Genomic DNA, 25,855 nt, shown 5'->3' on the forward strand with positions numbered 1-25,855 from the left:
AAAGACTCAGTCTGTGTTTTAAAAAGTTCAAGACATACGATCAGTTTTTCCCCTCTCATATTAATTAAACAGTAGTTTATATGACTACACTTTAATAGGAGTGTACATAAACACGATTCCCAACACCAAAAGATTGTGTCCCACCCACTCACCCCGCCACCCCAGGAAGCCGAATGTCCACCCTCCCCCTCACCACAGGGTTTTTACTTTGGTGCCCTACTCTCAATTTAATCAGATCCTGCTTTAAGTTTCCCTTGCCCTTTCTGTTCTTCTTTCTCAGCTTATGTTGATGAGTGGGATCATCCCATACTCATCTTTATCTTTCTGACTTAGCTCACTTAACAGAATTCCTTCTAGCTCTGTCCAAGATGGGCCAGATAAGGTGGATTCATTGTTCTTAATAGCTGCACAGTATTCCACTGTGTATATATACCACAGCTTTCTCAGCCACTCGTCTGTTATTGGGCACCTGGGTTGCTTCCAGGTTTTAGCTATTATGAATTGTGCTGCTATGAACATAGGTGTACACATATCTTTTTGATTAGACATTATGGAATCCTTGGGGTATAACCCCAGGAGAGGCATTACTGGGTCATATGGAAGGTCTATGTCTAGCCTTGTGAGAGTTCTCCAGACTGCTCTCCAGAGTTTGGACCAATTTACATTCCCACCAGCAGTGCAGAAGGGTTCCTCTGTCCCCACAGCCTCTCCAGCATTTGTTGCTGCTGTCCTTTTTGATGTATGCCATTCTCACAGGAGTGAGGTGGTATCTCAGTGTTGTCTTAATTTGCATTTCTCTGACAATCAGCGACCTGGAGCAGTTTTTCAAATGTTTGTTAGCCTTTTGGATCTCCTCTGTAGTGAATGTCTTGTTCATATCCTCTGCCCATTTTAGGATGGGGTCATTTGCTTTTTTGCTGCTAAATTTGCTGAGCTCTTTGTATATTCTGGTGATTAGTCTCTTGTCTGATGTATGACATGTGAAGATCTTCTCTCATTTTGTGAGGGGTCTCTTTGTTTGTGTGATAGTTTCTTTGGCTGTGCAGAAGCTTTTAAATTTGATGTAGTCCCATTGGTTTGTTTCTGCTTTAGTCTTCCTTGCAAATGGGTTTGTTTCATCAAAGATGCCCTTGAGATTTAGGTGGGAAAGTGTTCCACCAATGTTTTCCTCTAGGTATTTGATAGTTTCCAGTCTAACATCCAGGTTCTTGATCCATTTGGAGTTGATTTTTGTTTCTGGTGAGGTAAGTTGGTTCAATTTCATTCTTCTGCCTGTTACAACCTAGTTTTCCCAGCACCATTTATTGAAGAGAGCCTCGTTCTTCTATTTAATACTTTGGGCTCCTTTATGAAAGATTAGATGTCCATCAGTGTGGGGGTATATTTTCTTACTGTATAATGAAGTTCATATTTCTAGCCTCTGATACCTCTAACCTGTCATATGTATTCTGTTCCACTATTTTATCATCAAACTTATTCCACATTATTAGATTGTTTTCTGATAACTCTCAAACAGTACCTTTTCCTGTGATGTTTAACTCACTGCTGCCATAAGTAATTCTTTGTCTGGCAACAGAGATGAGGTCACCTCTGCCATTATACAAAAAGGATGAATAGTTGCAGTTTGGTCCTGGATTGCATTGACTTTGTCTGACAGCAGCCATGAAGTCGCCGCCACCAAATGTTACATTATATAGTGTAACTGATTGCAAACAGTCTACGAGAGGGTTTCCAAAATGAAGTAAGTTCCAAGATTCTCAGCCCTTTTACCTCACTATCAGATTGGTGTGAACTTTAAATTCTATTTTTGCCCATTGCTGGTAGAGGTGAGAGTATAAGGCTCATTTTATGGGTCATTTAGGCTAGTTACCTTATCTCAATTCTTAGTGTACCTGCTTCTCACAGTCATTTAACCAAACCTATTTTGTTTTCTAATTTTACTTTGACTTACTACTTTGAAACCAGTTAATCAGTGTCTACTCCGAATACATGAAAGTATTTCTTAGGAAATTTGGGGGTATAAAAAGTTCCCTTATTGGGTATGTATTTATTTCTATTTAAGAGCTTAGCTTTCTGGTAATAGAAAATACTGGAAATTAATGTTTATATTAACCACTTTATTTTATTTTACTTTTTATTTATAAAAAGGAAACATTGACTAAACCATAGGATAAGAGGAGTATAACTTCACACAATTCCCACCACCAGAACTCTTTATCCCCTCCCCTTCCCTGATAGCTTTCCTATTTTCTAACTCTCTGGGATCCAAGGTCATTATGGGATGCAGAAGATGGAAGGTCTGGCTTCTGTAATTGCTTCCCCTCTGAACATGGGCGTTGACAGATCGATACATACTCCCAACCTGTCACTCTCTTTTATTAGCCACTTTAAAGAGAGGAAAAGACTATTCATATGATATTAAAATAACTTTAGGAATTTTATTTATGGGGGATGTTTTAAATGCTTAAGTGAAATCAGTTTTGGACATAACACTTATGAAGTGAATAGTCTCAGTATTCTCGTTTCTTTGTTAAGATTTTCATTAAATTTAATGCCTTAGGAAAAGAAATCTATTTGTTTCTTCCTTTGAGTAATCAATCCTTAAAAAGAATTTACGTTAAGAATTTTTTAAACTAATTATTTTATTTTATTTATTTTCCCTTTTGTTGCCCTAGTTGTTTTCATTGTTGTTGTAGTTATTATTATTGTTGTCTTTGTTAGATAGGACAGAGAGAAATGGAGAGAGGAGGGGAAGACAGAGAGGGGGAGAGAAAGATAGACACCTGCAGACTTGCTTCACTGCCTGTGAAGTGACTCCCCCTGCAGGTGGGGAGTTGGGGGCTCGAACTGGAATCCTTAAGCAGGTCCTTGCGCTTCACGCCACGTGCGCTTAACCGGCTGCGCTACTGCCCAACTTCCTACCTTATGAATTTTAACACAAAATGGAATTATAACTCAGAGTTGTTTTTATTTTGGGTGGGGAGGATAATAATTGCCAGGTATTTATCCCTTGCTTTGTAACTATATATTTTCTCTTTTTGGTTTTCTCTGGTGCTTCAAATACTCCAGACTATCTCAGATAGAATTCAGTAGGTTGGTGATGGGAATGAGATGCAGACATCTATCAAGAAAGAGTGAGAAATTGTACCCATGTGACAATAAATGACTTGTAAATCATTATTTCTCTAGTAATATAATAAAAAAGAAAGATAAAAAGAAAGAGGAGGAGGGAAAAACATCTCAAAAACTTCTTTTAGTTTAGTGGAAGACAGTAAGTACCTTGTCCAAGTGAACTACATTATTATTATTATTATTATTATTATTATTATGCTTAATTTTTTTGCCTCCAGGGTTATCACTGGGGGTTAGTGCCAGCAGTATGAATCCACTGCTCCTGGATGCTTTGTTTCCCATTTTGTTGCCCTTTTTTTTTTTTTTTTTACCTCCTTGTGGTTGTTAGTGTTACTGTTGTTTCTGCTGTCATTGTTGAATAGGACAGAGAGAAATTGAGTGAGGAGGGGAAGACAGAAAGGAAGAGAGAAAGATAGACACCTGCAGACCGGCTTCACCACTTGTGAAGTGACCACACTGCAGGTGGGGAGCTGGGGGCTACAACTGAGATCCTTATGCTTGTCCTTTCGCTTTGCACCATGTGTGTGCTTAACTGGCTGCACTACTGCCCAGCCCCCAAAGGGGGTTAATACTTTACAGTGCAGTCATTAACATGTGTAGGATTTCATTATACACCAGGTCCCAATTTTCTTCCTCTCCTCCCTACCCTTCTGAGTATTAGAAATGGCCTTTCACAGTCTTTTCAGTAAGTGGTATTGGGAGAACACTCCATGATGTTTGCTTTGGAGAAGTCTTTGAAGACTTGAGTCCAAACAGCAAGAAAAACAAAAGCATAAATAATGCAACTATATAAAGATGGAAAGCTTCTGTACAGCAAAAGGAACTATTAGCAAAAAAAAAAAAAAAAGAAAGAAAGAAAGAAAGAAAGAAAAAAAGAAAAAAAAGAAAAGAAAAAAAAACCAGCCATACTGAGTGGAAGAAAATCTTTACACACCCTAAGTCAAAGGACTAATGAAAGAAGTCAAGAAACTCAGCAATAACAAAAACCATTTTGTTGTTGTTGATGAGAGCAGAAATCCTCTTTGCCAGAGTCTCCTTTGAGTGAAATATTTTGTCTTTTCTCTGACTGTATTATGATTATTTTGCAAAGTTGGGGTCCCTCATTGTCATTGTGTGATTTCACAGCTTCTGGCTGCCTTTTCTTCCAGGTAGACATAGGGAGAGAGACCTCAGCACTAGATGGTCCTCCCGTGCTAGTGTGCCCTCTGTGGAGTGCCTGGGGTCTCAGTTTGCCTACATACATGGAAAGATATGCACTCTAGCTTGTGAACTGTCTCTCTAACCCTCTATGAGATTTTTAAACATCTTACTAAAAACCTCCTCTGTCAAAACCACTACAGATAGCATCTTGAATGATAAATGGTCATGTTCAAATCAACCCAAAGGAATGGAATTGGTTTTCTTTGTTGGTAGGAAGTATTTACTATTCCCTTTGGACAATTCACAGTGTTGAAAACCCTGACCTTTTTCTTCCTTGATAATGAAATGCTTTGCCTTCACCACCTTTATTGTCCTGATTCCACATCTTAACCATGGAAGATAGAAAATTTGACTTGTATTCAATTTATTGAATTGCTTTTTTAACTTACACTTTTGTGGGAAAGATAAGGTCAATCATCTTGTGCATGTGAATAAGCAGAGTGCATTTAATGGGGCGTAAAGAATTATGTCACCTCTGTGTTTGGCCCTAAAAAAAAAAAAGGATGATATCAGTGCTTCACTTCTGAACTACAACTCTGTAGTTTTGAGATTTGCTCTCCATAGTAGGTCTTACTGAAGATCTAGCTCTTGACACAACTGTTAAATTCACAAAATCTCCTTTAATTTTACTTAGGATATAAAACTGTGATTAAGCCCCCACAACCACACAGATAAAGTACGGAGAATATAAATCCAGCTATGTCTGATTTATACATCTGAAACATGTTTAAAGCAAGGAAAGATGACAATGAAGTGAACCTGGAAGAAACAGCACTGAAATATATGGAGGGGGTTTGGACCAAATGTTTCCTGAAGGTTAATAAACACTGGGGAGAGATAAAACACACAGTTACATAAATATTACTTTGGACAGCCTGATGTTGAACTTAGAATGTTGAATAGATTTCACTTTTGGTCTAAACAGACATTTTAAAGATGTGGAGCACAGTGATGCAGCTTCTTGCCCTGGACTTCCCCTTTATGGTTGCTGACATACTATATTAGACAAGTAAAGTGACTTCTTTATGAGATGGACAAGTTAGAACCAGGTGAAAAAGTGCAGTTCAGTGGTTCTCTAGTGCAGAGATTTTGCTCCCAAGGGATATTTGGTAATTGTGATTACTAGTGTAGATTCATAGAGGGTCTAGTGTCTATTGATTGGAGACTAAGGATGCTTCTAGACATCTGCTAGTCACACAGAAACCATACAATACTTCTGTAATAACACAGGCTTGCTATTTGTTCAGCACTTGTGTGTCAGGCACTATGTTAAGAGTTCTATGGGTATCACACCTACTTTCACAAGTTTGTAGTTGAAATGATTGAAGATTAGTATGAAAAAGTGTGTACTCAAAAGTCACAAAAAAACTTATTTGAGTTAAAGTCTCTGGAACTCCAGGTATTTCTGACAGTCTGCTTTATCCTATTTTAAATACAGTAATTGACCATGCTGACTCTTCCTTAGATTTCTGAAAGAATGAATGGACATTGACTTTTTTTCTTTCTTTTTTTTTTTCCTCAGGGTTATTGCTGGGGCTCTGGGGCTCAGTGCTTGAACTACAAATCCACTGCTCCTGGAGGCTATTTTTCCCTTTTCTTGCCCTTGTTGTTTATTGTTGTTTTTATTATTGTTGTTGTTATTGCTGACATTGCTGTTGGATAGAACAGAGAGAAATCGAGAGAGGTGGGGAAGACATAGAGGAGGAGCAAAAGATGACACCTGCAGACCTGCTTCACTACTTGTGAAGCGACCCCTCTGTAGGTGAGGACCCGGGGGCTGGAACCAAGACCCTTATGCCTGCCTTGCACTTTTGCAGCATGTATGCTTAACCTGCTGTGCTACCACCCGGCCCCCAGACATTGACATTTAAGATCAGCTTCTCAGCCTCTGTGAGAAGAGAACCCTTCCCGCTGTGTCTTTTCATATACAAAACCCAGGTGGCCAAGTATGGTGCTGATATTCTGGCTGTGGCTAACTGCTGTTGTCCCTGTCTTGGGCCAGAATTACAGACCACTGACAAAGTGCTCATGTCTGCAGTTACCTCCACATTACAGTGACTTGGCTTGACAAAACTTTGAAAGCAATATTCTGCCCTCATTTCCTATTGAAGTTGTCTCGGGACAGAAGTAGATCAAAGAGGAATAGTGAAGTATTTCACCCCGAAAGAGACTCCTCAGTGAGATATACAGAGGCTGGGCAGTGCTTGCAAATGTGTTTCAATGGGAGTCAGACAGGTCACCCACCCCAAGACTGCCCCAAGACTGAGTATTAAAGCTCATTTTGTTCCTTCCTTTCCCCTAGGTGAGCAGTGAAAGGAATATCATTCTCTCTTGCAGGGACTCGGTAGATCAGTCATCTGAAATAGCCCCTATGTGGTCACCTATACACAAGTAAAGGGGAGGGAGTCATACTGAGACTTCATCTGTTTTGAATAGAGCTAAAGATAACCTCAAGTAAATCATAGTATTTAAGACATATATATATTCAGAGTGGTAGAGGTTTCTTATAAGTTGTTTCATCAAAATACAATTTAGGAAGTCTCAGAGCAGTTCTATGAAATCTGGAGTGCCAAAGGAATCTAATTGCAAGTTACAGTATGTTAGTGACCATAGAATGGAATGTTCAATTGGACATTGCATTTCTATATCTAAATCTTGAATTCATTGTAGATCTTTGGAAGAAAGGGACATAACAGGATATGGCTCACTCTAGAATGGTACTGCATGTAAATCAGTCATTTGAGGGATGAGGTGCAAATACTTCTCAGTGTTTCCTCTGTTTCTTATTTGTGTCTGTGTGGAGAAAGAAAAAAAATCTTAAGTGTCAAATTATCAGTATCTTGGTGTTTGCATTTAGAAGCACGTGATACAGTATTTTCATTAAAGGTGGAAATTACCGATTTATTTATGTTGAAGGAATAGAAACAATATAAATATTTCTTGAAGTTATTGGTGATGGGGAGTAGGAATAGAAGATACAGACAAACAGTATTTTATGTGCTTGAGGCAATCAACTTAAGGTTCAAAATTGAGATGTACTAGTTATATATATATATATATATATATATATATATATATATATATATGTATATATATTAAAAGGTTAATAGAATCAATTAACAACACACATATAAATCTGTATGTATGTGTGTGTGCTTATTTACATACAGAAACTTGTATTTATTATATCTAATATGATTCTGTAACTATTAAGCTATTATTTCACATGTTTATATATGTCATATATAACTATATATAATAAAATATATAATGAATGTATGTATGCATAAGATATATAATTGGATTAAATATATGTAATATACTTATTACAGGGACCTGAGGTTGGTGCACCTGGTTGAATGCATGTGTCAGTGTTACTGTTTACAAGGTTTCACAGTGGGAAAGCTTCACAAGTGGTGGACCTATGTGCAGGTGTCTCTGTTTCTGCCTCTTTCTCTTCTTCTCTCTTTGCCTCTACATTTTTCTCTGCCTCTACTGGAAAAAAAAAGAAATTTAAAAAGTAGGGGCTGGGTGGTGCCATGTCTGGTTGATTACATATGTGCAAGGACCCACGTTTGAGACCCTGGTTCCCACTTGTTTGCCAATGGTGAAGCTGTGTTGCAGGGTTCTTTCTATCTCTCTCCCTCTCTATCTTTCCCTTCTCTCTTGATTTATGGCTGTCTTCAAAAAATATAAACAATTAAAAAGGAAAAATAATGGCCACTGGGAAAAATAGAGTCATAGTGTAGGCACCTAGTCCCAACAATAACCTTGTTGTTTTAGATGTCATTGAACAATATAATAAAGTGACAGGTTACAAAATAAATATACAAAAATCAATGGAATTATTCTATATAAACACCAAATAATAATAAGAAAAGCTATGGAAATCAGTCTTCTGCACCATAGCAGCAAAAAAAATCAAATACTTGCTACTAAAGTTAACAGAGGAAGTGAATGACTTATATACTGAAAACTATGAAACGTTCTTCAATGGAATAGAAAGAGATAGAAAGAAATGGAAATACATCCCATCCTCATGGATTGGAGGGATTAGCACTGTCAAAATGACCATCCTGGCCAGAGCCATATACAGATTTAATGCCATCCCTATCAAGGCACCAATGAACTTCTTTAAAGGAATAGAACAAAAGCTTCAAAAATTTATTTGGAATCAAAAAATACCTAGATTGCTAAAGCAATCTTCAGAAAAAAAAAAAAAAAACAGGACTGGAGGAATCATACTGCCTGACCTTAAGCTATACTACAGAGCTACTGTAATCAAAATGGCCTGGTACTGGAACCAAAATAGACACACAGACCAATGGAATAAAATTGAAGATACCTAAATAATCCTCCACATCTACAACCAGCTAACTTTGACATGGGGGCCCATACCACTATATGGTGAAAGGAGAGTCTCTTTAACAAATGGTGGTGGGAAAATTGGATTGAAACATACAAGCAAATGAAATCGAACCATCGCTTATCACCATGCACAAAAGTCAGCTCCAAGTGGATCAATGACATGGATATTAGGCCCAAAACTACTAAGTACATAGAAGAAAACATTTGCAGGACAATTTATGACCTATGCTTCAAAAAATCCAAGACTCAAATCCAATAGCAAACAAAAAAACAAACAAACCAATGGGACTACATCAAACTGAAAAGCTTCTTCACAGGAAGGATACCATTACCCAGAGAGACACATTCCCAGTGGAATGGGAGGAGTTCTTTACACAATACATAAAGAGTTCAGTAAATGAAACACACACACACACACACACACACACACACACACACACACACACACGAAAATGGGGCCAGGGCAACGACAAGCATTTCATTGAGGAAGAGATCCAGAGGGCTAGCAGATATACGAGAAGGTGCTCAGTCTTTGATCATCAGTAAAATGCAAATAAAGACAACAATGAGATATCACTTTACACCTGTGAGAATGTCATACTTTAGAAAGGACAGGCATGGCTAATGTTGGAGAAGATGTGGAAGAAAAATGACACTTTTTCACTACTGGTGCAAAATGTTCCAACCACTGTGGAAAGCAATTTGGAGGTTTATCTGGACACTAGGAATGGACCTACTCTATGACCCAGCAGTTCCTTCTTGGGAATTTACCCAAAGGAAACAAACACCTATCAGAAGAGATCTCTATGTACCTATGTTCATGGTAGCACAGTTTGTAATTGCAAGAATCTGGAAGAAACCCAGATATCTAACATCAGATGAGTGGTTAAAAAAATTGTAGTATATATTGCTTCTTGGCCTTTTGTCTAAGATCAAGTGTAGTATCTGGTCTTACCAGTTCAATATCTGATACGTCCTCTTTCTGAGAACAATATATTAAATGGATTTTTGAAGCAGGGAGTTGGAATAGGGGCTTTCTCTATTCGCTCCATGCATCGACCTGATACTGCAGTACTTTCAGGAATGGTGCACCAAAATAAATACATTAATTAAAAAATTAAATATTTACTTATTTTCTTTTGTTGTTGCCCTTGCTATTTTATTGTTGTAGTTATTATTGTTGCTGTTATTGATGTTGTTGTTGTTGGATAGGACAGAGAGAAATGGAGAGAGGAGGGGAAGACAGAGAGGGTGAGAGAAAGATAGACACCTGCAGACCTGCTTCACTGCATGTGTAGCGACTCCCTTGCAGGTGGGGAGCCAGGGGCTTGAACCGGGATCCTTACGCCAGTCCTTGAACTTTGTGCCACATGCACTTAACCTGCTGTGCAATAAAAACAAATTAAAAATTGTGGTATATATACATGATGGAATGCTACTCAGCTCTTAAAAAATGATGAGGTTGTCTCCTTTGCATCTTCTTGGATGAAACTCAACATCATTATGTTGAATGAGATAAGCCAGAAAGGAAAGGACAGATATAACATGATCTCACCTATTAATGGGACTTAATAAAGTAGGGAGGAGAGGGAGAAGGCAAAGTGAAACATGAACTGGACAGGGTGTATTGTATCAAAACAAAGGACTCTGTGGAGGGAGGGAGGCAGTGGATAGTAAGAAAACTCTGGGGGCCTATTATATAATGAAATTGTATGCATATGTCAGTGATTGCTCTGTAAAGCATTAACCCCCTCAATTAAAAATACTTATTACAATTTAATGTAGTAATGTAATGCTATGTACCCAACAGCATGGTATACTGTTAATAATGCTTTGTAATATTATATACAGTATATAGTATATTTGATGATATATCTTTTTATATAACATTAATATTTATAAAATAAATTTGTTGGCTGTATGTTATTGCAGAACATTGGAATCATTTTATGTTCCTAGTATGGCTTAATAAATCAGTAAAGCTGGGAGTTGGGCGGTAGTGCAGTGGGTTAAGCACAGGTGGCGCAAAGTGCAAGGACTGGCTTAAAGGATCCCAGTTCGAGCCAATGAAATGCCTCGTATCATATCCTGAAGCAAACCCAGCAGAGTACAGATGCTGTTTGAAATGATATAGAAAACCTAAAATCTGAGTTCTACCATATACAGTTAGAGCTTGTTCAGTGGGTCATAAACCAGAATGTGTTCAGTGGCTGGTCCAAGGTAGTTTATGCCTTCTCATCATTGAACCTTGTCACTGTTCTGTACACACTGATCACAGTTACGTCTTTGAAATTACTCAGTAGCCTAATAATACCTCATTAGACTACTAAACAAGTACTTCTAGCTTTATCTAGATAAGGAAAAATATTGTTATATCATGGTATGGTTGTTCTGATTTTTCCAGCTTTACTAACTAGGAAATTTATTAGATGACAAGAGTAACATCAAATTATTTTACATTTCTTTTCCAAAATAGATATAGTTATTTCCTTAGAAAAAAATAATAAATGGCCTAGATGTTCTACCATAATACAGCTTACATCTTCTTCCCACACACTTGTCTATTATATGACTAGCTATTATTAGAGAGAACATACTAGGTTCTCTGCAACTCTTAGAAAATTGAAATTTCTAAAACATAATATTTTGAATATGATCTGGGGATGTTTTGTCCCACACAGAATTAATTTATGAGTTGCTTAATGGGAAATAAAGTATGTTGATACCATCATGTTCTTTCATTTTATGTATATACGAAAACTGTGTGCATAGCCCTAGCACCAATGGCTTTTCAGTGAACCACTCATAGACAATAAAAATCAAGGTATCTTTTTTTTTTTTTTTTTACCTCCAGGGTTATTGCTGGGGCTTGGTGCCTGCACTAGGAATTCACTGCTCCTTGTAGACCTTTTCTCCATTTTTTTAAAATTGCATAAGACAGAGAAATTGAGATGGGAAGGGAAGATAGAAAGGGAGAGAGCAAGACAGACACCTGCAGACTTGCTTCACTGCTCTTGAAGAAATCTGCACCCCCTCCCCATGCAGGTGGGGAGGTGCCTTGCATGGTTCTTTCTGCACTTAACTAGGTGCGCCATTGCCGGGCCCCCTCAATTTATAAGTATTGTTCACTGTAGACACAGCACTTTTTTTTACTCTTTGAAAGGAAGGACAAAATGTAGAAAAATGCAGCTTCCAAACTCCTCCTCTAGGTTGCTTTCTGTGTAATCTAAAGCAAACAGTTGTTAATACTGCCCCAGGTATCACTACCTACGTGTTCAGAAACAAAAGGAAGAGGCCTGGGAGGTAACTCAGCTACTGTGTGTATGCTTTCTGTGTAGAAAACTCTGGCTTTAATCTCCAGAACAGCATGGGAACACCAGGGACAGAGTCAAGGATGGAAGTGATTGACACTCATTGATGATGAAGTTCTCCCCCTCAGCCTCCTCCTCCCTTCTTTTTGCCTATGTGTACCTCTGTCTGTCTATCTCTAAAAATAGCGAACACAATTTGGTGGCAGGTCTAGGAGAGAGCTCACCCAGTGCTGGGTTTGATCTCTGGTACTGCTGCATGGGAACATCTTGGACAGCACCAAGGTGGAACTCCATGGATAATGTAGCAATGCTTTTGCTCCACTCTCTCCTGTTCTCCATTTGTTCCCCTCTCCTCTATCTTTCTGAGTCTTTATCTTTCTAAATAAGTGTAAAAGTCTTAACCCTGGAGTGCTACTAGTAGGGGTATTTCATAAGTACAATGCCTTGGAATCATTCCTTAGCATTACACAAAAATATATTCATCAGAACCAGGAGGTATCTTACCAGTATCAGATGTGTCCAAATTCCACGTTACAGTCTCAGCACTGTATTAAAAAGACAAGAAAAAGTAAGCCCAATGGAGGAAGTATAAGATGCAGCCACATATGTGCCAGTATTATTGCGTGTTCTACTTAGTTGATACGAAAGAGCTGAGTCAATATTGTGTTTTGCTTCTCTTGGTGATATAGAGGACTTGGCTGAATGACTTATTGTTAAGTAAAATCTAAGTAGACTGGAGCCATATTTATGGGGTGACAGCACTCCATAAATATCCAGTGACAAGTATCAGAACCCGAGAGCCCCCAGGGCCATCACTGGAATTGGGCCACTGAGCTGAGACTGAGACAGGGGCAAGGCGCTGGAGAGGAACAGCAGACCCCTTGGTCCTTTGCATCAGATGCACTAAAAACAGACTCTAAACATATTTTACCTAATGGGCATTTCAGAGTTCCATTTACTCAAGAGATATTGCTGCTAAAAACAATTAAACTGCACCATATGTGAAACGGCCTGAAGTAGATAGTTAGGGATCCTAAGCAGTTTTTGTTTTGAGCAGATTCCATGGCCTCATTTAACAAATTCTAACAATACCAATAATTTAGTTATGATATTGGAAGTAAATGTGGAATTAAAAAAAAAGAAAGAGGGAGTCGGGCTGTAGCGCAGCGGGTTAAGCGCAGGTGGCGCAAAGCACAAGGACCAGCTTAAGGATCCCGGTTCGAACCCCGGCTCCCCACCTGCAGGGGAGTCGCTTCACAGGCGGTGAAGCAGGTCTGCAGGTGTCTATCTTTCTCTCCTCCTCTCTGTCTTCCCCTCCTCTCTCCATTTCTCTCTGTCCTATCCAACAACGACGACAACAACAATAATAACTACAACAGTAAAACAACAAGGGCAACAAAAGGGAATTAATAAATAAAATAAAATATTTAAAAAAATAAAGAATAATAGTCATTGCTAATATTCCGATTAGTGTCTGAGCCTTCCTTTGTGGGCTAGAGACCTCTATGCATCCTTAAATACATTTGAATACACCTTCAGTACTTCTTTAAGATAAATAAATCAAATAGTTTATTGTACTACATGTGTTTAAATTTGCAGAGTACACACGCATTTCATTTTTAAAAATTTTATTAGTGATTTAATGATCAACAGCACTATGGCATAACAGGGGTACAATTCCATACAATTCCTACCACCTGAGTTCCATATCCCCTCCCCTCCATTGGAAGCTTCCCTATTCTTTATCCTTTTGGGAGTATGAACCAAAGATCTTCATGGGGTGTTGAAAGTGGAAGGTCTGGTTTCTGTAATTGCTTCTCTCCTGGACCTGGGCATTGGCGAGTCAGTCTATAACTCCAGCCTCTTCCTATCTGTACCTAGTAGCATAGGGCTCTGGGAAGGTGGAGTTCCAGGACACACTGGTGAAGTCAGTATTTCTTCTTAAGCATGTAGACAGTAAGTGGTCACTGGGAGTAGCTGTCTGCTCTAGGTGATAGTCTAGAGCATTGGAAAATCTCTGCATGAACTGGAAGTGTGTTACTTGTGGTGTATGTATCTTAAAGTAATTTCCACCATTTATTGATTTCCCTTCCTTGCTCCCTTATGCCCCATATTACAAACAGTGTTCTTACTCTTGCTTTGCAGGCTTAACACTATCATAACAAAAATCATTACTATAGAGTACAAAAAGCTTTGGGTTGTATTTTCTTGAATGAATTGCTCAAGTCTATATCTACTCCAAATAACTTTGTGACCTTGGACAAGTCTTTGAATTTGTCTTAGTTTCATTCTTTCTTCTTAAAACTATGAGATATAAGCTTATATTTCCGTTAAGACATTCTAAGTGGTTAGAAGGTTGTATCTTATAGTGATCTAAAAGATACAATTTTTCTCAGATTACAATGAAATCTATGACAATTGAAATTTTTTCCTTTAGACTTCAGAATTGCTAGAAAGAATTCAAGCCAAAAGTATTGCTAAGCATTATTATTATTATTATTATTATTATTATTTTGTAGCTGCTACCAGGGTTATCACTGGAGCTCAGTGACAGTACTACCAATTCAGCATTCCTGGCAACCTTTTTTCCCCTTCCTTCCTTCTTTCCTTCCTCCCTTCTTTTTTTCTTTCTTCCTTTTTAAAACCTTCCTTCCTTTCTATTTTATTTGATAGGACAGATAAATATTGAGAAGAGAGGGAGAGATAGAGAGGCAAAGAGAGGAAGATAGACACTCACAGACCTGCTTCACTGTTCATGAAGTGTCTCATCTACAGGTCCTGAGAGGGAACTCAAGCCTGGGACCTTACAAATGGCAATGTGTGTGATCAACCAGGGCTGCCACCACCCAGACCCTGAGAGACAAATTTTAAATGTGTTTTTCTGTCTGTGTGGAGTTTGCATTAACTGATGAGTCATTTAGATATATTTTCTAATTTGTTTTGCTGTCAAGAAAGCTAGATTTAATGAATGTTCTAGCCACTGGCAAGTAGTAATTTGTAATCCCACTGGCAAGTAATAATTTGTAATCAGAAATGATAAGTGACAGAGGCACTTTGCTCTTCAATAAGATGCATCTGTCCGAAAAGATTAAAGGGGCTTAAAATATGCTCTTAGAAAAACACAATGATTATACATAAAGACCCTGGATGTTCACAGTAATTTTTGCTTCCCATATAAATATCCATTCCAAATATTCTGTGCTGCTCCCATATGGAGTTGTCTTTTAGAAGTGAATTTTCATGCTCTACAAAGAGAAGTTTTATTTGATAACTCTTAACTGCTGATTTTATATTTTTCTAATGAGAGTCAATGGAACATTCTAGCACACATATATCTCAGGCAAAAGATTGGATTTTTTCTCAAGATTGTTTTGGCAATTCTAGGTCTCTTCTGGTTCCAGATAAACATTTGTAGCATTTGTTCTATTCTCCTAAAAAATGTGCTTGGGATCTTGATGGGGATAGCATTAAATTTGTATATGGTTCTAGGTAGTATATTCATTTTGTTGATGTTAATTCTTCCAACCCATGAACATGGAATATCTTTCCACTTCTTTATGTCTTTTCAATTGCCTTGAATAGTGACTCATAATTTTCAGTATACAAGTCTTTCACTTCTTTGATTAGGTTTATTCCTAGATATCTTATTGTTTTTGTTGCTATAGTAAAAGGAATTGATTTCTGGATTTCAATTTCTTCTAACTTAGTGTTTGCATAGAGGAATGCCACTGACTTTTGAATGTTAATTTTGTAGCCTGACACCTTACTGTATTGCCTGATGATTTCCAAAAGCTTCTTGCTGGATTCCTTAGGTTTTACTATGTATACTATCATGTCATCTGCAAATAGGGAGATTTTGACTTCTTGTCTTCCAATCTGTATCCCTTTAATTCCTTGCTCATGCCTGATTGCTGTGGCAAGAACTTCCAACACTATGTTGAATAGTAATGGTGATAGTGGGCAGCCCTGTCTGTTGCCTTATATGAGTGGAAATGCTTCCAGTTTTTCACCACAATCTTGAGAAAAAAGAACAGAACCGGAGGCATCACACTCCCAGATCTCAAATTGTATTATAGGGCCATTATCATCAAAACTGCTTGGTACTGGAACATGAATAGACACACTGACCATTGAAATAGAATTGAGAGCCCAGAAATAAGCCCCCACACCTATGGACATCCAATCTTTGACAAAGGGACCCAGACTATTAACTGAGGAAAGCAGAGTCTCTTCAACAAATGGTGTTGGAAACAATGGGTTGAAACATGCAGAAGAATGAAACAGAACCACTGTATTTCACCAAATACAAAAGTAAATTCCAAGTGGATCAAGGACATGGATGTTAGACCACAAACTATCAGATTAGAGGAAAATATTGGCAGAACTCTTTTCCGCATAAATTTTAAAAACGTCTTCAATGAAACAAATCCAATTACAAAGAAGACTAAGGCAAGCATAAACCTATGGGACTACATCAAATTAAAAAGCTTATGCACAGCAAAAGAAACCACTACCCAAACTAAGAGACCCCTCACAGAATGGGAGAAGATATTTACATGCCATACATCAGACAAGAGTTTAATAACCAACATATATAAAGAGCTTGCCAAACTCAACAACGAGACAACAAATAACCCCTCCAAAAATGGGGGGAGGACATGGACAGAATACTCACCACAGAAGAGATCCAAAAGGCCAAAAAACACATTAAAAAATGCTCCAAGTCTGTGACTGTCAGAGAAATGCAAATAAAGACAACAATGAGATATCACTTCACTCCTGTGAGAATATCATACATCAGAAAAGGTAACATCAGCAAATGCTGGAGAGGGTTTGGGGTCAAAGGAACCCTCCTACACTGCTGGTGGGAATGTCAATTGGTCCAACCTCTGTGGAGAACAGTCTGGAGAAGTCTCAGAAGGCTAGAAATGGACCTACCCTATGATCCTGCAATTTCCCTCTTGGGGATATATCCTAAGGAACCCAACATATCCATCCAAAAAGATCTGTGTACACATATGTTCTTAGCAGCACAATTTGTAACAGCCATAACCTGGAAGCAACCCAGGTGTCCAACAACAGATGAGTGTCTGAGCAAGTTGTGGTATATATACACAATGGAATACTACTCAGCTGTAAAAAATGGTGACTTCACCTTTTTCAGCCGATCTTGGATGGACCTTGAACAATTTATGTTAAGTGAAATAAGTGAGAAACAGAAGGATGAATATGGGATGATCTCACTCTCAGGCAGAAGTTGAAAAACAATATCAGAAAACACACACACACACACACACACACACACACACACACACACACACACACATAGAACCTGAACTGGAATTGGTGTATCGTACCAAAGTAAAAGACTCTGGGGTGGGGGTGAGTGGGTGGGGAGAATACAGGTCCAAGAAGGATGACAGAGGACCTAGTGGGGGTTGTATTGTTATATGGGAAACTGGGGAATGTTATGCATGTACAAACTATTGTATTTACTGTTGAATATAAAACATTAATTCCCCAATAAATAAATAAAAAAGAAAAGGAAAAAAAATGGATTTTGAAAATAGTTCTGGTATTAATGAGAGTTTTCATTGGTTCCTATAAAAATTTCAATGGAATTTTTAATAAAATTAATTAAAACAAGTTATCATAAAATAATTTTTAAAAATCCTTTTGCAATTTGTGTTGACTTCCTATTGATATCTCATGTATGACTCACTGATGGATATTTTTTCCTTGGAAAGCTGTTCATTCTTTATTTATATTCATTTTAAATTTATATTTTCCAGAGATCCTCCCATCAAGACCTTCCATTGCCCCTCCCCAGAGTCCATTGCCTTGGTGTAATCTACCAAATCCAGTTCAAGTTTCACCTTGTATTTTCCCTTTCTGTCTTTGTTACTTAAGTTCCACCTATGAGTAAGCTCATTCAGTATTCATCCCTCTTGTTTTGGCTTTTCTGATTTAACCGATACCTTCAATCCCCATCCAAGATGATGGCAAAGTTGATGATTTCATCATTCTTTAGGGCTGAGTAGTATTCCAATATTTTTGTAATAATTTATAAGCTAAACATTTATCATTGAACACCTGGATAGTTTCCAAGTTTGGGCTACTACAAATTGTGCTGCTGTAGTTTGTTTCCTTTGGACATATGCACAGGAGAGGAATTGTTCTTTTACTCACATAGCCTGTCCAACACTTGTTGTTAACTGTCCTTTCTAACGTGTGACTTTCTCACAGGAGTAAAAAAAACAAACAACAAAAACAAACAAACAAACAAAAAACACTAAAGAAGAGATCCAAAGGGATAGTCAAAGTATGAAAAAAATGCTCGGTCACTAGTTGGCAGAGGAATGCAAATAAAGACAATAGATGAGATACACTTGACTCCTGGTTGAACTTTCTAATGATCGGATTTTTGCTGAGAGTATAAATAAGTGTTAGGTGGCTTTGTAAACATCCTCTGCTGTGGTTAGCAGTACTTTTCATGATAGATGTAGGAATAGAGACTTAGGACTATCATCTCTGCTGATTTCCCTCTATGCATTTGTCGTCTGCCCTTCCTCTCAATTCTGCCTTGTTGCTTTAAATCTTATGAACTCTAGGAAACCCACATAAAAGACTTAAAGCTATGGGGCCAGGCGGTGGCTCACCTGGTTAACAGCACACGTTACAGTGCTCAAGGACCCAGGTTCAAGTCCCTGGTCCCCACCTGCAGGGGGGAAAGCTTCATGAGTGATGAAGCAGGGCTGCAGGTCTCTTTGTCTCTTTCTCTCTATCTCTTCCCATCCCCTCAATTTCTCACTGTCTCTATCCAATAAATAAATAATGATAAGAAAATTTAAAAAAATAATAATAAATAAAGCTTTTAACATCCTATTGTTTGTTAAAAGGCATTAAATCACAGTTGCTACTTCAAACATAGGCAAACATTGTATAAAAGCTGAGGAGAATGTGCTTATTTCTCTGTGCTCTAGAGTTCCCTTTTTTCTTTGTTGCAGATATCTTAGTGAATGCCATTAAAATTTTAGGCATCCTGCAGGCTGTCTTAAAAGCAATGATTTTGAATAGGTGATACATTCTTTTAAACTAATCCAGTTAAGGATGACTTAACTAAGAGAATAAAATTCCCTAGTAGTTGTCTGCTTCTTCAAGAATACCGTATTAAAATGCTCACATATTTTCACCTTCTGCAAAAACACAAGCAGAAAAAAAAGAAAAAAAGAAGGGATCACAAAATTTTAATTAAAAAATATTTATAAAATGGAAATACTGACAGGATCATAGGACAGAAGGGGTACAGTTTCACAAAATTCTCACTGCCAGAACTCCATATTCCACCCACCACCCTTGAAAGCTTTCCTATTCTTTATCTCTCTGGGAACATGGATCCAGGGTCATTATGGGGTGCAGAAGGTGGGACTTTGGCTTCTATAATTGCTTCCCCACTGAATATGGGTGTTGGTAGGTCGATCTATACTCCAGCCTATTTCTATCTTTCTCTAGTGTGGCAGGGCTCTGGGGAGGTGGGGCTCCAGGACACACTGGTGAGGTCATCTGCCCGGGGAAGTCAGGTTGACTTCATGGTAGCATCTGAAACTTGGTGGCTGATAAAGCATTAAGATTTAAGGCAGAACAAATTATTAAATAACTAGGAACCTAAAGGCAAGAATATAGCATTTCTCCATTTTGGAGAAAGCTAGTAGGTCTATTTCAGGTATATTCCAAGGAGCCAATGACTTTTCTAAATTTTGTCTGAGCCTGACAGCTAACATGCAAGAGCCTTAAATTTTAATGTGACCTGTGCATTTATCAGTGTTGCCCTTCCTCATCCAGATAATTTACTCCAAAGCAGAATTTTAGCATGTTAAATGAATGTGATATTAAATCCACAATTTATATAGAGCTTTGTTGTTTTTGTTCTCATAGAAATGGAAATAGCAGGTGAATGATGTTTTCACATAATATTGGTTTCATTATTTGGAAATCAGAATTTTAATTGCTATTAATTTTGTTATATTTTTTTAATTAATGACTATTTTCAATTTAGAAAAATAAAATGATTAACATTGTAAAATATGCTTCTTAAGATAAATATGGGCTTATACACTGAGTATAATTACAATGTTATTATATGTATGACAAACCTGAAGGTGAACATTTTTCTCTGCACTGTTCAATCTATTCTATTATCTTCTATTGAATGCTTCTGAGCTTAGACATGGAATATAAGATTATTCAAAATTTTGGTTACATTTCAGATTCTGTATGCCTATATGCATGCATTTTAAGTGGATGTATGGATTTCACAGGTGTGTGTGTGTGTGTGTGTGTGTGTGTGTGTGTGTGTGTGTTTAGTAAAGTTCATAGTCTAATACAACTGAATCAATCATGTAGCACATTTTTTTTCTCTGTGCCTGATAAATGCAAATTGTTATAGGCCAATTGCTGAGAAGTGTTTTACCAATGTTATCCTTTAAGTATTTGATTGTTTCTGGTCTACATCCAGGTCTTTGATCCATCTGGAGTTGATTTTTGTTTCTGGTGAGATAAAGTGGTTCAATTTCATTCTTCTGCATATTACACCCCAGTTTCCCAGTACCATTTATTGAAGAAAGCCTCCTTCTTCCATTTAATGCTTTGGGCCCCCTTATCAAAGTTTAGATATCTATATGTGTGGGGATTTATTTCTGGCCTTTCAGCTCTGTTCCACTGGTCTGTGTGCCTATTTTTGTTCCAGTACCATGCGGTTTTGATGACAATGGCTTTATAATATAGTTTGAGATCTGGGAGTGTGATGTGTCCATTTCTGTTTCTTTTCCTCAAGATGTTTTTGGCAATTCTAGGTGTTTTCAGGTTCGAGATAAATGATTGTAGTGTTTGTTCTATTCTATTAAAGAAGCTTGGTGGAACTTTGATGGGTATTGCATTAAATTTGTATATGGCTCTGGGGAGAATATTCATTTTGATGATATTTATTCTACTAATCCATGAGCATGGTATGTCTTTCCATTTCTTGGTATCAGTTTCTATTTCCTTGAGTAGCGACTCATAGTTTTCATCATACAAGTCTTTCACTTCTTTGGTCAACTTTATTTCTAGGTATTTGATTGATTTTGCTGAAACAAATGGGAGTGATATCTGGATGTCTTCTTCTTCAGATTTAGTGTTTGCATAAGAAATGCCACTGATTTTTGTACATTGATTTTGTAGCCTGACACCTTGCTATATTGCCTAATAACTTCCAGTAGTTTTCTGCTGGATTCTTTAGGTTTTTCTATGTATACTATCATATCATCTGCAAATAGTGAGAGCTTGACTTCTTCCCTTTCAATCTGCATTCCTATCTGTAGTTTTCCTTTTTTTGTTGTGTCCCTATCTGCTTTGGTATCAGGTTGATGTTGGCTTCATAGAAGGTAGAAGGGAGTATTCCTGTTTCTTCAATCTTATGGAAAAGCTAAGAAGTATGGGTACTGTTTCCTGAAAGTTTTGTAGAATTCATTTTTGAAGCCATCTGGTCCAGGACTTTTGTTGTTGGGGAGATTCTTAATAACGGTTTCAATTTCTTTGTCTGTGATTGGTGCTTTTAGGTTTTGTAGTTCTTCTTGGTTCAGTTTTGGAAGGACATATGTTTATAGGAATTGTTCCATTTCTTCCAGATTTTCTAGCTTGGTGGCCTATAGTTCTTCATAGAAGTTTTGCATGATTCTCTGGATTTCTGTGGTGTCAGTTGTGATATCTCCTCCATCATGTACAATTCTATTAATTTGAGTCTTCTCTCTTTTTTGTTTGGTGACTCTGGCTAGGGGTTTGTCAATTTTGATTAATCTTTCAAAGAACCAACATTTGGCTTCATTGATCTTTTGTATGGTTCTCCTATTTTCGATGTGTTTATTTCTGCTCTAATTTTAGTGATTTCTGTCCTTCTGGTTGCTTTGGGGTTCCTTTTTTCCTTTTCCTCTAAGTCCTTGAGGTGTGCAGTAAGGTCATTCATTTGAGCTTTTTCTTGTTGTTTAATATGTGATTGTATGGCTATAAGTTTCCCTCTCAGTACTGCTTTAGCTGTGTCCCAAATATTTTGATAGGTTGTGTCTTCATTTTCATTTGTTTACAGGAACATTTGTATTTCTTGCTTGAGTATCTCTCTGACCCAGTAGTTCTTAAGCAGTATGTTGCTTACTTTCCAGATTCTTTGACTTTTAATAATTTTCCATTTTTTGTTAAATGTTAGTTTTACTCCACTGTGGTCTGAGAAGATACTTGGGATGATTTCAATGCTCTTGAATTTATTGATGCTGTATTTGTGGCCTAACATGTGGTCTGTCCTTGAGCATGTGTTATGTGGGTTTGAAAAGAATGTGTATTCCAGTTTTTGGGGGTGAAAGACTCTGAAAATGTCCAAGAGGTCCTGTCTGTCAATCTCTTCATTTAGTTCTCTTGTATCTTTGTTGATTCTCTGCTTTGATGATCTGTCTAAGTGTGAGAGTGTGGTGTTAAAGTCTCCCACTATTATTCTATTGTTGTTTTTGACGGGTTATGTTGTTTTCGCCGGGCTGGCTTCATGTGTGGGTAACAGATGACCAGGGATTCATGGTTGAGCTGAAGGCAGTATCTCTCTCTTTATTCATGCAGGATGCAGCACAATCTAAGACGAGCTAAGTTAAACTCAAAGTGCAGTACAGTACAACTCACAATGCTGTCTTTATATATACTTGCCAAGTAAGGTGGAAACAGGATGTGACATAGAGAGGGTGGAGAGAAAAGTGACTGGTGAAAATCAGAGTGTGACAAAGAGGGGGCAGATTAGGCGAGAATCCTATCATTGAACCACAAATGCCCTGGAGGGAGGGTGGAACTTGTTAACAGTGGTTATGTAAAAAAGAAGTGGTTATGTAAATAGAATAGTGTTAAGCAGGGGGGATTTAATCCAAATGAAACAGAAGGGGTCTCATGCATACCAACAATTCCCCCTTTCTTTTTAACTAATGGCCATTGTGGGGTGAACAGAAACGTATATCGTACAGGCGTTTTCAAAAGAACTGGCATAAGACATGGAAAACAAAATAGGCGAGCAGCAATAACCAGTGTTTTGTCAAGGGGAACGTTTCTTTCCTCAAAGGGCAAGGCCTAGCAGGCGAAATGGCATTTCTTGCCTCTGGGAATGCTTCATGCCTCTGGGGGCATCTCTTGCCTCAAAGGGCATTTCCTGCCTCTGTGGGCATCTCTTGCCTCTTGGGGCGCTTCATGCCTCTGTGGGCATAACCTAATAAGGAGGGGGAGTTTTCTGCCTCTGGGGAAGAGCCTACAGGCGAGGGGACATGGTCTATAAAGTCTCAAGGCAATTGGCTGAAGTTAGTCTTTGAGAAACACAGCAGCGTGTACCAGTAAGTCCGATGGAGGTGTCAGTCCAAAGTAGCTGACCACAGAAGAAAATGCCAGAGGATGAAACACTGCACGTCTGTCTCGATGGGGAATGTCGGCCACCAGAATTCTGCTTTTCTGTAGAGAGTGAGCTTTGGAGTCTGTGAATCTGTTTCTTCAGGTCGTGCCAGGTCTCATTATTGGTTTTCGGGGGTGTGTTGTAATCATTCCATCTTGTGGGCAATGTCAGAGAACAGGCGTCCAAATCGGTTTCCAGAAATTTTCATTTGAGTAGATGCTTTTTCATGTGAAGACTTGGACAGCTGAAATTCAAACAAAACTTGTAGCAGATTAGAAGTTTACTATAATTGATAACTCCATTATAATTGGAAGTCCTTTCTAGTATGATTTTAAGGTTGTTTAAACAGTTTAAACTCAATAAAATGTGGAAAGGTAAACAGAAGAACCACGGTTAAAAGCCTCATTATGATTATGGGAATAATTAACATAATCATTGCACTATCTGCCCCACCCAAAACTCATACAGTTTTCAGGATTAAATGTTTCAGATTCATGTCAAGACGTAAAAGAGAAATCTAAGGATGGAAAAAACAATTTTTTGGATTGTTTCTGGATGTCTCTAGAAATCATGGCAGTGTCCAGCATTTTTTTTTTAAGTCAATGTCAAACAAAAATTCAGTCATTTAAATCATTCTCTTATGAAACGCAACTTGAACCAGATTATCAAGATCTCACCATGTAGGATTAAGAATCCCCGGAGGGCGTCCTAGTCCAAAAAGCTCCTCAAAATTCCATTTAGGGTGTTTCTGACTGTTCCTGCTGGATTGCTTCAGGCACCCATTTTTAAAAGCGTCTTCCCATCGAAGAAAGAATCCAATCAGGAGAATAGAACTAACCACGTATCCCAAGGTCTACGATCACAGTCATAAAGAACCAAACTGTGGCCCGGAGCAAAATGTAGTCCTTTTCCTCAGGAAACATGGGAGAGGGAATCCAGAAAGTCCAAGGAGAAATCTCCGTGCATCTCCCAAGCTCTATGATCCCGGTCATAAGAAACCAAAGTTCCCGGTGAGGGAACTGAAGTGTGGCCCAGAGTAAAATGTTCCAGAGACAGAGAAACTGTCTCATAATGAAACAGTAGAGGCTTTGGCAAACCTCTTCATAAGTAGAAGAGAAGACCATAGTGCATAGGTCGGCAAAAGTCTTCACTTATCTGGGAGTTGCGCAGGTCTGGTCCCACGTTGTGGCGCCATATGTTGTTTTCGATGAGTTAGGTTGTTTTTGCTGGGCTGGCTTCACGGGCGGGTAACAGATGACCAGGGACTCATGGTTGAGCTGTAGGCAGTATCTCTTTATTCATGCAGGACGCAGCACAATCTAAGACGAGCTAAGTTAAACTCAAAGTACAGTACAGTACAACTCACAATGCTGTCTTTATATATACTTGCCAAGTAAGGTGGAAACAGGATGTGACAAAGAGAGGGTGGAGAGAAAAGTGACTGGTGAAAATCAGAGTGTGACAAAGAGGGGGCAGATTAGGCGAGAATCCTATCACTGAACCACAAATGCCCTGGAGGGAGGGTGGAAGTTGTTAACAGTGGTTATGTAAAAATGAAGTGGTTATGTAAATAGAATAGTGTTAAGCAGGGGGGATTTAATCCAAATGAAACAGAAGGGGTCTCATGCATACCAACATTCTATTACTATTGATGTATTTTTGAAATTCTTTCAGTAGGTGCTTGATGTATTTAGATGGTCCCTCATTGGGTGCATAGATGTTAATAACTGTTAAGTCTTCTTGGTTGATTGATACTCTAATAATTATGTAATGTCATTGCTTATCTTTTATTATTTTATTTAATTTAAAATCTATTGTGACTGAGATGAGAATGGCTGTTCCTGCCCTTTTTTGTGGACCATTAGCCTGTATGATAGTTTTCCATCCTTTCACTTTAAGTCTGTGTTTATCTTGTTGTGTCAGATGGGATTCTTGCAAGCAGCATATGGTTGGGTTATGTTTTCTGATCCATCCCCCCACTCTATAACTTTTGATGGGTGAGTTTTAGCCATTGACATTTATAGATATTATGGATTTAATGTATTGTAGTGCCATTGTTCAACAAATTTTTATTTGCTCTGATATATTGCAAATATTATAGTGATGTTCTTGTTTATAAGAGGTCTTTTAGAACCTCTTTCAGGGCCAGTTTGGTGATGGTTGCCTCCTTTAACTGTTGTTTTTCTAAGAAGGTTTTGATCCCTCCATCTAGTTTGAATGAAAGTCTAGCAGGATATATTATCCTTGTTTGAAACCCTTTTTCATTCAAGACTTGATAGATATCTTGCCATTCTCTTCTGGCTTTTAGAGTCTGAGTGGAGAAGTCTGCTGATAGTCTTATGGGTTTTCCCCTGTATGTGACTTTTTGTTTCCTTCTTGAAGCCTTTAGGACCCTTTC

The 25,855-nt window shown here is 38.1% G+C and overlaps 1 protein-coding gene and 1 non-coding gene across 2 annotated transcripts in view; both read left to right on the forward strand.

The window, feature by feature from the left end:
* The window catches only part of THSD7B (thrombospondin type 1 domain containing 7B), a 1,062,005-nt gene that overhangs the window by 280,912 nt on the left and 755,238 nt on the right, over nucleotides 1-25,855 (forward strand). The window lies entirely within an intron of this gene.
* Nucleotides 9,607-9,797, forward strand: LOC132534460 (U2 spliceosomal RNA). Its single transcript, XR_009546185.1, has one exon. It is a non-coding gene; the product is annotated as a U2 spliceosomal RNA (small nuclear RNA).

Source organism: Erinaceus europaeus, chromosome 18, assembly GCF_950295315.1.
Source record: "Erinaceus europaeus chromosome 18, mEriEur2.1, whole genome shotgun sequence".
In the NCBI taxonomy this organism is placed as follows: Eukaryota; Metazoa; Chordata; class Mammalia; order Eulipotyphla; family Erinaceidae; genus Erinaceus; species Erinaceus europaeus.